A 10,516-nucleotide genomic window follows, 5' to 3' on the forward strand; every position below is an offset into this window, starting at 1 on the left:
GGCCCACGCCTCTCGAAATGGTCTCTGTGTTGAGCTCTCTTGTGTAAGTGAAACGCTTGGAGTGTGGCATCGTTCCCTGCCAGGATGCTAATGCTGTCCTAAAATAGAGACACACGTCTCTGTTGCATCTGACAAATGCAGCCATCTTTCGGGTCCTGAGTAAGAAGACGCAGGGAAGAGAGGCAGGATGCGCTCCGATCATACACAAAACCCGGAGCTTCGCACGTTCCTCTTCCATTTCAGCGGAGCTGGTAAGATGCTAAGGATGACGATCCCAAATATCCGGCAACAGGAAATTGACATGAAAACACCAGCTTTTTTTTTTTTTTTTTTTTTTTCCAGAATCCTTGAGTCCAAGAAGCTTGGTTTACTCCGTTCATCACAAGGTTAGACACTTGTGCCAAGACCTAACCCAGGGGTTGCTGGGCTTGACGGTGGGGAGCTCCGTGGGGGGACACCCTTGCCAGACAGTCACCCAGCCCGGGCCGAGCAGGGGCTGGAAATCACCAACTCTCCTGTGGTTTGTCCTCTTGGAGAATCTCGGTCTCTGCCAGAAAGAGGCTGCGCTTGATTTGTGGCTGCGTTTTTACAGAAGCACTTGTAAGCCCCAAAGAAGTGACCCTTCTAGACAAGCTTCCTCGACCACAAGCCTTCACCTGCTCCATTATTCTCCACGATGGCAGAAGGTGTCTGCAGTAACAGACAGTAACAGGCCGGTCTCTCGCTCACACGTTCACTCATTCACTCATTCATTCATTTACTAATTTAATCAATCAATCAATATTTACCAAGTGCCTTCTAGATGTCAGATTTTGTCCTACGCACTGAAACAAAGTCTCTCTCAAAGAGGCTACATTTTGGTAGGAGAAAACAAACAATATACAGATAATTAAAACCAGAAAGATAAGTTTTCTTGGAAGAAAATGAATTGGAGGATGTGATAGCAACTTCTTATCACAGATAAGGTGGCCAAGAAAGTCATTGCCAACTAAGTGACATGAAACCAAGACCTAATTAATTGACCCAGAGTCAGAAACACAAAGTGCTGAGGGAAACAGCCTTCCAGGTGGAAGAAGCAGTAAGTGCAAAGGCCCTGGGGTGGACGTGAGTGCAGTAAGTTCCAGAAAGACAGGGATGGCCACTGTAGCCGGCTCCAGGCTGTAAGGGGTCATGGTAGGATGAGGGTTGAAGGATTACGTGGGGGCCAGAGAGCACAGGGTCCTGCGGGAAAGAGTCTAGATGTTCATCTCTGTGCAGTAAGAGGCAATTGGTGGGGCGGTAAGCAGTGAGGACATGACGCAATTTCTGTTTTATCAATGTGGCGATAGCCCATCTTAGGAAGGGCATATATGCCTGAAGGCTTTGCAAAGCGGAGGGCTCACCTCTTGGCTATTGTAAGCAAGGCAGACTTGAGACTATCCTACCTCCCTCTCTCATTCGTTCAGCCCACAAACATTTATCGTACGGTTTTTCTACGCCAGGCTGGGCACTGAGGATACAACGATAAGCAAAAAAGATATGGAACTTGCCCATATTGTGCTTCTCCTGGAGGGTAACCAGGACAAAAGCAAGCCAGACAGCAGACACAGCAAGTGCAAAGGCCCTGCGGTGGCTGGAGCACCGCAGGAAAAGACCAGAAAGGAGGAAGTGTGTCTGGTAGTGGGGCTTGGCCTTCCACACCTCAAGTTATTTGTCTCCCTGGCCTCCTCTTTTAACCTTCTATCCCCCTTTTCATTCTACTTCTGCAACTCTGGCCTCTGCTCTGCTCCTCAGACATGGCAGGCCCTCTGTCTCAACCCTTTGTATCTGCTGTTCCCTCTGCGGGAACATCCTTTCCCCAGACTTCTCACAACTGTCTTCTTCCCTTCACCCAGGTCTCCATCCACATGTCACATAATCAGTGAGACCTTCCCAACCACTGAATATAAAGTAGCACTTTCATCTTCATCACCCTCTAACCCCTTGTGTTTGTCACCCCCTGATACGTACATCAATCTGTCTATCAACTCTCTGCCAGAAGCAAGGACAGCACCTAGGAAGTGTTTGCCACATATTAGGTGCTCGATAAATACCCGTTGCATGAATGTGTCTTTTTTTTTTTTTAATATTTATGTGGTTGCGCTGGGTCTTAGTTGTGGCGTGGGGGCTCCTTAGTTGTGGAACGTAAACTCTTAGTTTCAGCATGCATGTTGGGATCCAGTTCCCTGACCAGGGATCAAACCCGGGCCCCCTGCATTGGGAGCACAGAGGCTTAACCACTGGACCATCAGGGAAGTCCTGAGTACATCTTTATGTGTGGGTTTTCATCAGGGCTATTACACTGGAAGGTCTGCAGAAAACCAGTGTCTGAGGCATCTGGGACCCATTTCCTCTGAATATCACCATATCTGGTCCTACTTTTCTGGCTGTTCAAGTGCAAAGTTACTTGGCAGCCCCCCTGATAGAGCAAAACAGGACGCTGAAAAAAAATATTAACATATCGATGTGCTGCTGCACTCCTGCTTTACATAACCCATTACAGACCTTAAGGCGCACGTTGTCTTTTGCTAAATTGAATTATCAGTATGAAGACACGTGGCCCATCAGTGATATTTGGAAACAAAAAGCCAACATATGGACGCGATCAATGGAGTAATTATCAGCTCAGACAGACGCGTAACGCGTGTTGGCCCAACTCCAGAGCTGCGTGACACCACATCAACATAAAACGCACGCTCTTCCTTTACCGAATGGCATGTCCTCTCTGCCCCCATCACTCTGAGAACCTGGAAGAAGATGGTGTCAGGCACAAGGCAGCACAATTTAGTTGACGACTGTGACCACCAGATGTTCAAAGGACAGGACGCCGTGGTCGCCTTCAGAGCTTCACACTTTAACCCCAATGAACTGTTCCTGCCTTTCACGTCACCTGATAACTGAACGAAGCCGCTTCCTGAGAATTAGCAGGGTGGTCCCCAGCATGAGGACGGAGGTTCTCCCGCACCAAGGATCCCCTGCTCACGGTGCACTCCGTCTCCAACACAAGGGGGTTCCCTGACCCCCAGTCCAAGCCCCTAATGATCTGCATCACAGCCAACGGCTCCATCCCTCACCCAAATACACCTCCGAGCCCTTGGCATCATCCTCAGCCCTTCCCTATCACACCCCACGGCCAAGCTGTCAGCAAATCCTGTTGGTTTCACCTTGAAAATATACACAAACTTGACCGCTTCTCTGTCCCCTCTGCTCCTGCCTTGGGGGAAGCACCCACATCCCGTGTCTGGAGAATCCCTCCTAATCCACCCCCTGGCTCCCACCCCTGCTCCCCGGCTTCTTCTCTCGGTGCGGCCACTGCAGTGACCCTCGACAGATGAAAAGCGGATGCGGTCCATCGGCTCTCCAGCACCCCGCCCCGGGAGCGTCGATCCCCTCGCCGCGTGTATCCACTGGCTTGGTAAGGGGACGTCACACCTGTTCCTGCATCTCGTGAAACCAGGCCGGCCTGAAAGTTGCTTTGGCCGATGGGAGAGAGGGAGGGAGGGACTTGCACCCTTCCGGCCTGGTCCTCCCGCGCCCTCCCGCGCACCCCTCTCCTTCCTGGCCCGTTATGCCGCTCTTAGAAGCCTTAGTCAGCCTGCTGGGGGCTGGGACAGCAGGGAACAAAGCCAGTCACCCTGACCCAGACCGTCCGGCGTCAACCCATAGCCGGCCAGGTCCAGCCAAGACGACAGCACCGGGCAGCCAAGCCACGGCCTCGGGGACCGTACAAATCGTTCTTGTTTGCAGCCACGGGCTTTGGGCTGGTTTCTTATGCAGCAGTTTTGTGACAAAGGTGTCTGACGACACTTAGAGCAAATTCCAAAACCCCTGGATTTCTACTTGGGCTCATAAGACTGCCAGACCTCACCCCAACCTCAGCTTCATTTGCGCCCCCCCGCCCCTTGGTCCCTGTTCACCAGCCACCTGGCTGATACTCGGACACGTCGAAAACCTGCCCAGCTCAGCTCCTTGCACTTTCCACCTGCCTGGTGTTCCTCCCCTGAACGTGGACAAGCCCCCTGCACCCCCTTCACTGAGAGGCCCTCACTCTGCTCAGCTGATGTGTCTGGGAGAAGCCCCCTCCCAACCATTCTTTATTTTATTAAAGTGTACTTGATTTACAGGTTGTGTTCATTTCTGCCGTACAGCACAGGGACTCAGTTATACATAGACAGACCTTCTTTTTCTTATTATTTCCCATTATGGTTTATCGTAAGATATTAAATATCGTTTCCTGTGCTGTAGAGTAGGACCCTGTTGTTTCCAGCTACTTTTAATTAATTAATTAATTTATTATTATTATTATTATTATTTTGCGGTACGCGGGCCTCTCACTGCTGTGGCCTCTCCCGTTGCGGAGCACAGGCTCCGGACGCGCAGGCTCAGCGGCCATGGCTCACGGGCCCAGCCGCTCCGCGGCATGTGGGATCTTCCCGGACCGGGGCACGAACCCGTGTCCCCTGCATCAGTAGGCGGACTCCCAACCACTGTGCCACCAGGGAAGCCCTCTCTCTGGGTTTTAAACGGTTGCCCGCTCTCTGCAAGAGGAAGAGAGCAGCACCTGGGCAGAGAGAAGCCCAATCTGCCGGGAACCGGGCCTGGTACACAGGCAGTGCTCAATCAACATGTATGAGTGAGTGAGTGAGTGAATGAATGAATGAATGGTCATGTAATAAACACTGTGGGCCAGGGACACCACTGTTTGTCCTGACTACGCAGACCCCTGTTGAGATGCACGGGTACAGCCCTTTCTCTTGGTAAGGCCGCTGGGTGTGGGGTGATTCCCAACCAGATAAGGTGGACAGGCGAAGGGGAGCCTTCTTATCCCATCTTTGCTCAAACTCTGATGTTTTCCATCTCTTGCTATTTTTAATTCCGAAGAACAGGAATGGGTCCAGGAACATTACTTTTCCTATTCTTCAATTCCCACCACGAAGAACTCTTCCTGGGTTCTTCCTAGGTGTGGGAAATCTGGCTTTAATGATTCCTCCCAATTTTCCTTGCTAATAGCTCAGGAAAACGGCCTTTAGGTCTGCTTGCCCAAAGAAACCCCCAAGAAAGACACATGGGAAAATGGCTCCTCAGTAGCTATGAAGATGCTACTGAAGACATCTTCTACTGCATTGTTCTGCATCCCCCTCTGAGATATCATTCCAAGTAAGAAAATCACGTTTAGTCCTCCATGCTTCGTTTTCCTGGGGAAACAGTAGGTTCCCCTCTCTTAGGGAGTGAGAATTACGTAATTGCCCGTATTTCCTTTTATATCCAGGCTGCATGGAAACACAGGCCAAATTAGAATCTTAGAGTAACTGTGTCTAACCTCCAGGCTGGCTACTTGAATTCTCCTTTCTCTTTATCTGAATGTTTCACTTCCATTCATAGCATTTGAGCATGTTCCATTACATGTGACAGTTTCGGTGATCTGACGGTATTCTTGGAAAGAAGCATGATAAAAACATATACATAGATAATGAACTCATCAACTATTATTTTTAAAAGTATAAAAATCAGGATGAATTCACATCAGGTTAACTATTTTTGGTTTGGTTCGTGCAGGGGGTATTATTCTCATTGGATTGTCTTAGAAAACAGCCCCAAATCCTGTCTTCTCTGTTTTAGGAATAGTTTCTGTATTTTGAAGGAAAACAGACATTCCATTCACAATCTGGTAAAAACCAGTGACAGTGTGATTCTGCGGGCCACTCACCAGTCCCTACCCCAAACTAGCAGCTCAGCATTTTTGCTTCTCCCAGATGAGGGTCAGGGGTCAGCCAGCCGGTCCAGGCTCGGCGGCAGACAGGTTGAGATTGGAATCACGCACCACCCAACCTCCCCCTCACGTGGCCCCCGAGCCTGGGGAAGTTCTCTTTGGTTCTCAGCAAATCATGCTGATCGACACTGGTTTGGGGATCAAATTCCATTCCAATCAATGACAACTAGAGACCATATATCACACTCCGGGAGTTCTGGGGATGTCCAGGCAACTTCTGGAAATGCAGGGTCATCATTTTGCCCAAGTTTACAGCAACGACAGGATTTTCTAAGCCAAGTCAGCTGCATCTCCGCCCAGCACGGCAATCACCTCCTCCCTTCCCCATCGCCCACTGATGGGCTTTGCCGCTCAAGAAAAAAAGAAAGAGGCTTCCCTGGTGGCGCAGTGGTTGAGAGTCCGCCTGCCGATGCAGGGGACACGGGTTCGTGCCCCGGTCCGGGAGGATCCCACATGCCGCGGAGCGGCTGGGCCCGTGAGCCATGGCCGCTGAGCCTGCGCATCCGGAGCCTGTGCTCCGCAGCGGGAGAGGCCACAGCAGTGAGAGGCCCACGTATCGCAAAAGGAAAAAAAAAAGGCTAAGGTGGAGTGGGGAGGGATGGATTGGGAGTTTGGGGTTAGCAGATGCAAACGATTACACTTAGAATGGATAAACAACAAGGTCCTACTGTAGGGCACAGGGAACTCTATTCAATATCCTGTGAAAAACCATCATGTAAAAGAATATGAAAAAGAATATATACCTGTATCACTGAATCACTTTGCTGTATAGTAGAAATTAACACAGCATTGTCAATCAACTCTACCTCAGTGAAATAAATTTAAAATAGAATTAAAAAATAAAATACAACCACCAAATTGCAAAACAGAAAGAAGGTTGACCTTGAATAGCCCTCTTATTATCATGACCAAAGTATCAGAAGGAGAACATGGAAATCGCTGTGCTTTCAATCGGTCCAAACTGAGGCGATGCTGGTACAACGTGCAGCTACCGCGCGTGGGGGGTTCTCTGAAAGCAGCAGAGTTCGGCAGGCTCTGTCCCGGAGCCCGGGGAGCTCAGCCACTGTAGTGCAATCATCACCTCCCCGACCTCTCCCTCCTCGCTCTCAGCCCCACAGGCGCTCAGTGCTGGGTGTGGGAAAGGGCAGATCACACAGGGTTTCGCAAATTTTCAGGGCATGCGCTTTCCTTCGCCCGCCATGGAATCAGCCCCTGGCCAAGGACATGCCTCTCCTCACCTCCGGGTCTTCTTTCTCTCCCTTTTTGCACAGAGCGAAACTCTTTGAGAAAGAGCTCCGTTTGCTCCCAACAAGGCCCCTGCCCCAGGCCGGCCTGGCTCCACCGTCAGTCACTCACTGAAATGGTACTGAGAACTGTAGGGAGAAGGCGCTCAGGGCGTGGCTTTGCTCCGGGATCAGAGCCGGGAAAGGGGCGGGGCAATGGGGGCGGACGGAGTCGGGCGGGAGGGGAGGACAGGGCTCCCGAGAGGCAGGGCAGCTGCAGGCTGCAGGGCTGTGGCCAGGGAGGCGCCAGGCTTTGGGTGAGTGAGCTGGGCTGGCGCGTCCTGCGGAGGGTTTGCGGGTGGTGCTGGGACCTGACTTCGGTTTGGACGGTACTGCTCTGGCCACCCCGTGAAGAACAGACTAGAACAGCACCGTGTGGGGCGGTGACCAAGAGAAGGCGAGGGCCAGAACCCCGGCCCTGTGACGCTGCCACTTGTCCCTTTGGGCCCCTCACAGCCTCCAACCTCTCCCCCCCTTGCTGCTTTCCTGGTGACAAACGTGACCGTGTCCCCTGATGGCTGCTCACAGCCTGCCCATCAGCTACCCAATTCCACCCTTAGAAAGGGGGCCAGAGGGACACGCCCATCCAGAGCCCACACGCTCCCCTCTGGACCACAGTCCAGCTCCCCGGACCCTGGAATGCCCCCGCCTCAAAGCCCCCAAGCTCCCCCGCCAGCTCCTGCACAGGCCCCCCTCCCTAGTCTGCCCCCCAGAAGGGCAGGTGACACCCCTGGGGAGAGGGCTGTTTGCAGGGCGCCATGGGCAGAACCTGGACGTGAACTCGGGGTGTCTCCACGCGTGCAAGGCCCTGGTGATGAGGCTCAAACCCCAGGTCAGAAGGAAGGACGGCGGACCCCACGAGGCCAGTGAGAATGCACAGCCCTTCACCCACTCCAGGTAGCAGGAGAGACGGGCCTGAAGCCCGGCAGGCAGGAGACAAAGACGGGAATTTCACGCCCTGAAATTATACACAGGGCCTCCTCTACCCACAGGTAGCATCAGTGCTATTGGTCGCCTCCTTCAAATACTCTAGAAGTGGGGCAGGCTGAATAATGTTCCCCAAAGATGTCCACCTCCCAGTCCCTGGGGCCTGTGACTGTGTCACCTTACACGACAAAGGGACCCTGCAGATGTGATTAAGTTAAGGACGTTGAGATGTGGAAATCATCCAAGTGGACACCGTGTAATCACAGGGTCCTTGTAAGAGGGAGGCAGGAGGTCAGAGAGGAGAGAAGATGCTCATTGCTGGCTCTGCAGTTAGCAACCTCTAGTGACAGGGAGGGGCTGGGAGCCACCAGAAGGTGGGGAAGGCAGGGAAGGTCCCCCAAGCCCCCCCGAAAGGCAGCAGCTCTGCCGGCACCTTGATTTTAACCCCGCGTGGCTCATCTCGGACCTGGCCTCCTGAACTGTGAGAGCGCACGCTTGTTTTATTTCACGTGGGGACAATTTGTTACAGCGACAGTAACAAACTAATTCACAGAGCTTCTCACCCTCGGTGCCAATGCCATTTTGGGCCACTTATTTCTTCGCCGTGGAGGCGGTCCTGTGCATCGTAGGAGACTTAACAACATCCCCGGCCTCTGCACACGTGATGCTAATAGCCCGCTCCCTGGTCCCAGCCAGCAAAAATGTCTCCAGATTGTCAAATATCTCCTGGGGGCATAGTCACGTACACTGTCCTTCATGCTGACTTTACTCCAACAGACCCTCAGCAAAGCCCCCGGGTGCACCTGGATTCCCAGTCCATCCGCCACTGAATTCACCAAACCCTGACTTTCACCAAACCCAAGCTTTACAGGTAGAGAGTTGAATGAAGCATGGTTGCTGCCTCAGAGAACCTGCAGTCAGTGGTCGAGGCAGCTGCTGAAATGAATAATTACATGGTGGAATCTCATCCTTTATGTCTATGTTCTAAACTCAGAGCAAATGGTAAACAGCAGCATGGTCAGGGTAAGCCTTGGCCTTCCCTCCAGAGAGTGTCAGGTGGACACACGGGGGCATCTTACATGCCACCAGCACTGGGTACAGATCTGCCACCTCCTGAGAGCCACACGAGGGGCGTGGTTCCCCTTCAGGGCCAGCAGTGAGAGAACAGGGCATCTTCCCTCTTAAATTGAGATGTAATTCACATACCATAACATTCACCCTTTGAAAGTGTACCTTTCAGAGGTGTTGGTACATTCACAAGGTTGTGTAATCATCACACTAATTCCAGAACATTTTCATCACCCCCAGAAGAAACCCCGTATCCACTTCCCCCCTCACCAAATAGTCCCAGCCAACCACTGATCTGCGTCCCCTCAGAGTTCTAGAAGTTTCCCCCAAATAAGCTATAGATGCAGTTAAAATCACTTCCTGATGCAAGACGGTGGGTGGGTGCAGCATAGCTCTGTTCCATGCGTGTGAAATACAAAGGCTTAATCTAGGTACTAGATTGTAGGATTGCAGGTGATGATTATTTTATTCTTTTATGTTTAAATATTTTTTCCCACTATGAGAATCCAATAAAATTTTAACACTCAAAAAAAAAAAGCGCCAAAGAATTCATTCAGCTTAACTCAGTAACGTCAATAGCAAATCAACCCACCCATTAAATATTGAAGGAGATCCCAGCTCATCAAGAATGCATGAAGCTATCCAATTACCTGTACCCTGATAAAGCAATTTTCTGACTTAGCTATTCCCTTTATGACAAAGGTCGTTAACCATCTGAAGAACAGCTTAAAATTCATGAAGTTTGAAAAACCAAAGGTAGACACCTCTGGTCTTCAACATAAGCCCAATTTCCATTCCAGAGCGCTGCCTACCATCTCTTGTTCAGCCGTGTTTGACATTCCTAAGAAATGGAAACGCATAAGCGGTTTTACAGGATCGCTTCCAGAAACATTCACATTTTCTTATTCATTGCTTCGTATGCCACAGAGAGGGTAGAAGCGGCGCCAAGAGCCCTGGATTCTGATGATTTTGAAACTCAGAAGGAGTTCCAACCACGTTCTGCTTTGGAAGTCCGCAGCCCCTCCTTCTTCGCGCTCACGCTCAGGAAAGCGGAAGTGAAGCCCATCCTACCTTTAGGACCTGTTCTAGGTTCTCCAGCTTGGCTTGGAGTTGGTGTTTCTCCTTCACGGCCAAATCGCGTTCTCTGGTCACTATGGTGAGCGTGTGTTTAAGTCGAGCATACTCTGCTTTCACCTACAAGTAGCAAGGATGGAGAGAAGGGGCTGTTTACAACATGCATAGGAGCTGCGGCGGGTATTTGTCCCCAGCTGTCATCTGTCACCTCCCCTTTTTGGAGACTCTTCCCCTCTGTCATCCTCAGTCATGGACTTCATGGTGGGTCCACTCCTGCTGGGGTGAGTACGTGTGACCAAAGGCTGGCCAGTCAGCACACAGCCTCCCTCTTCATCCCGCCCATCCTCGCCACGGCCACAGTGATTGGCTCGGGACT

The 10,516-nt window shown here is 51.4% G+C and overlaps 1 protein-coding gene across 1 annotated transcript in view; it reads right to left on the minus strand.

Moving 5' to 3' along the window:
• The window catches only part of RIMBP2 (RIMS binding protein 2), a gene marked incomplete at both ends in the record, with an annotated part of 100,945 nt that extends 90,691 nt beyond the window's left edge, over positions 1-10,254 (minus strand). Inside the window, one exon of the mRNA XM_082852995.1 lies at positions 10,138-10,254. The remainder of the gene's footprint in view (positions 1-10,137) is intronic.
• Positions 10,255-10,516: the final 262 nt, after the last annotated feature.

Source organism: Leucopleurus acutus (genome assembly GCF_964270905.1).
Source record: "Leucopleurus acutus genome assembly, chromosome: 13".
NCBI classification, from domain to species: Eukaryota; Metazoa; Chordata; class Mammalia; order Artiodactyla; family Delphinidae; genus Leucopleurus; species Leucopleurus acutus.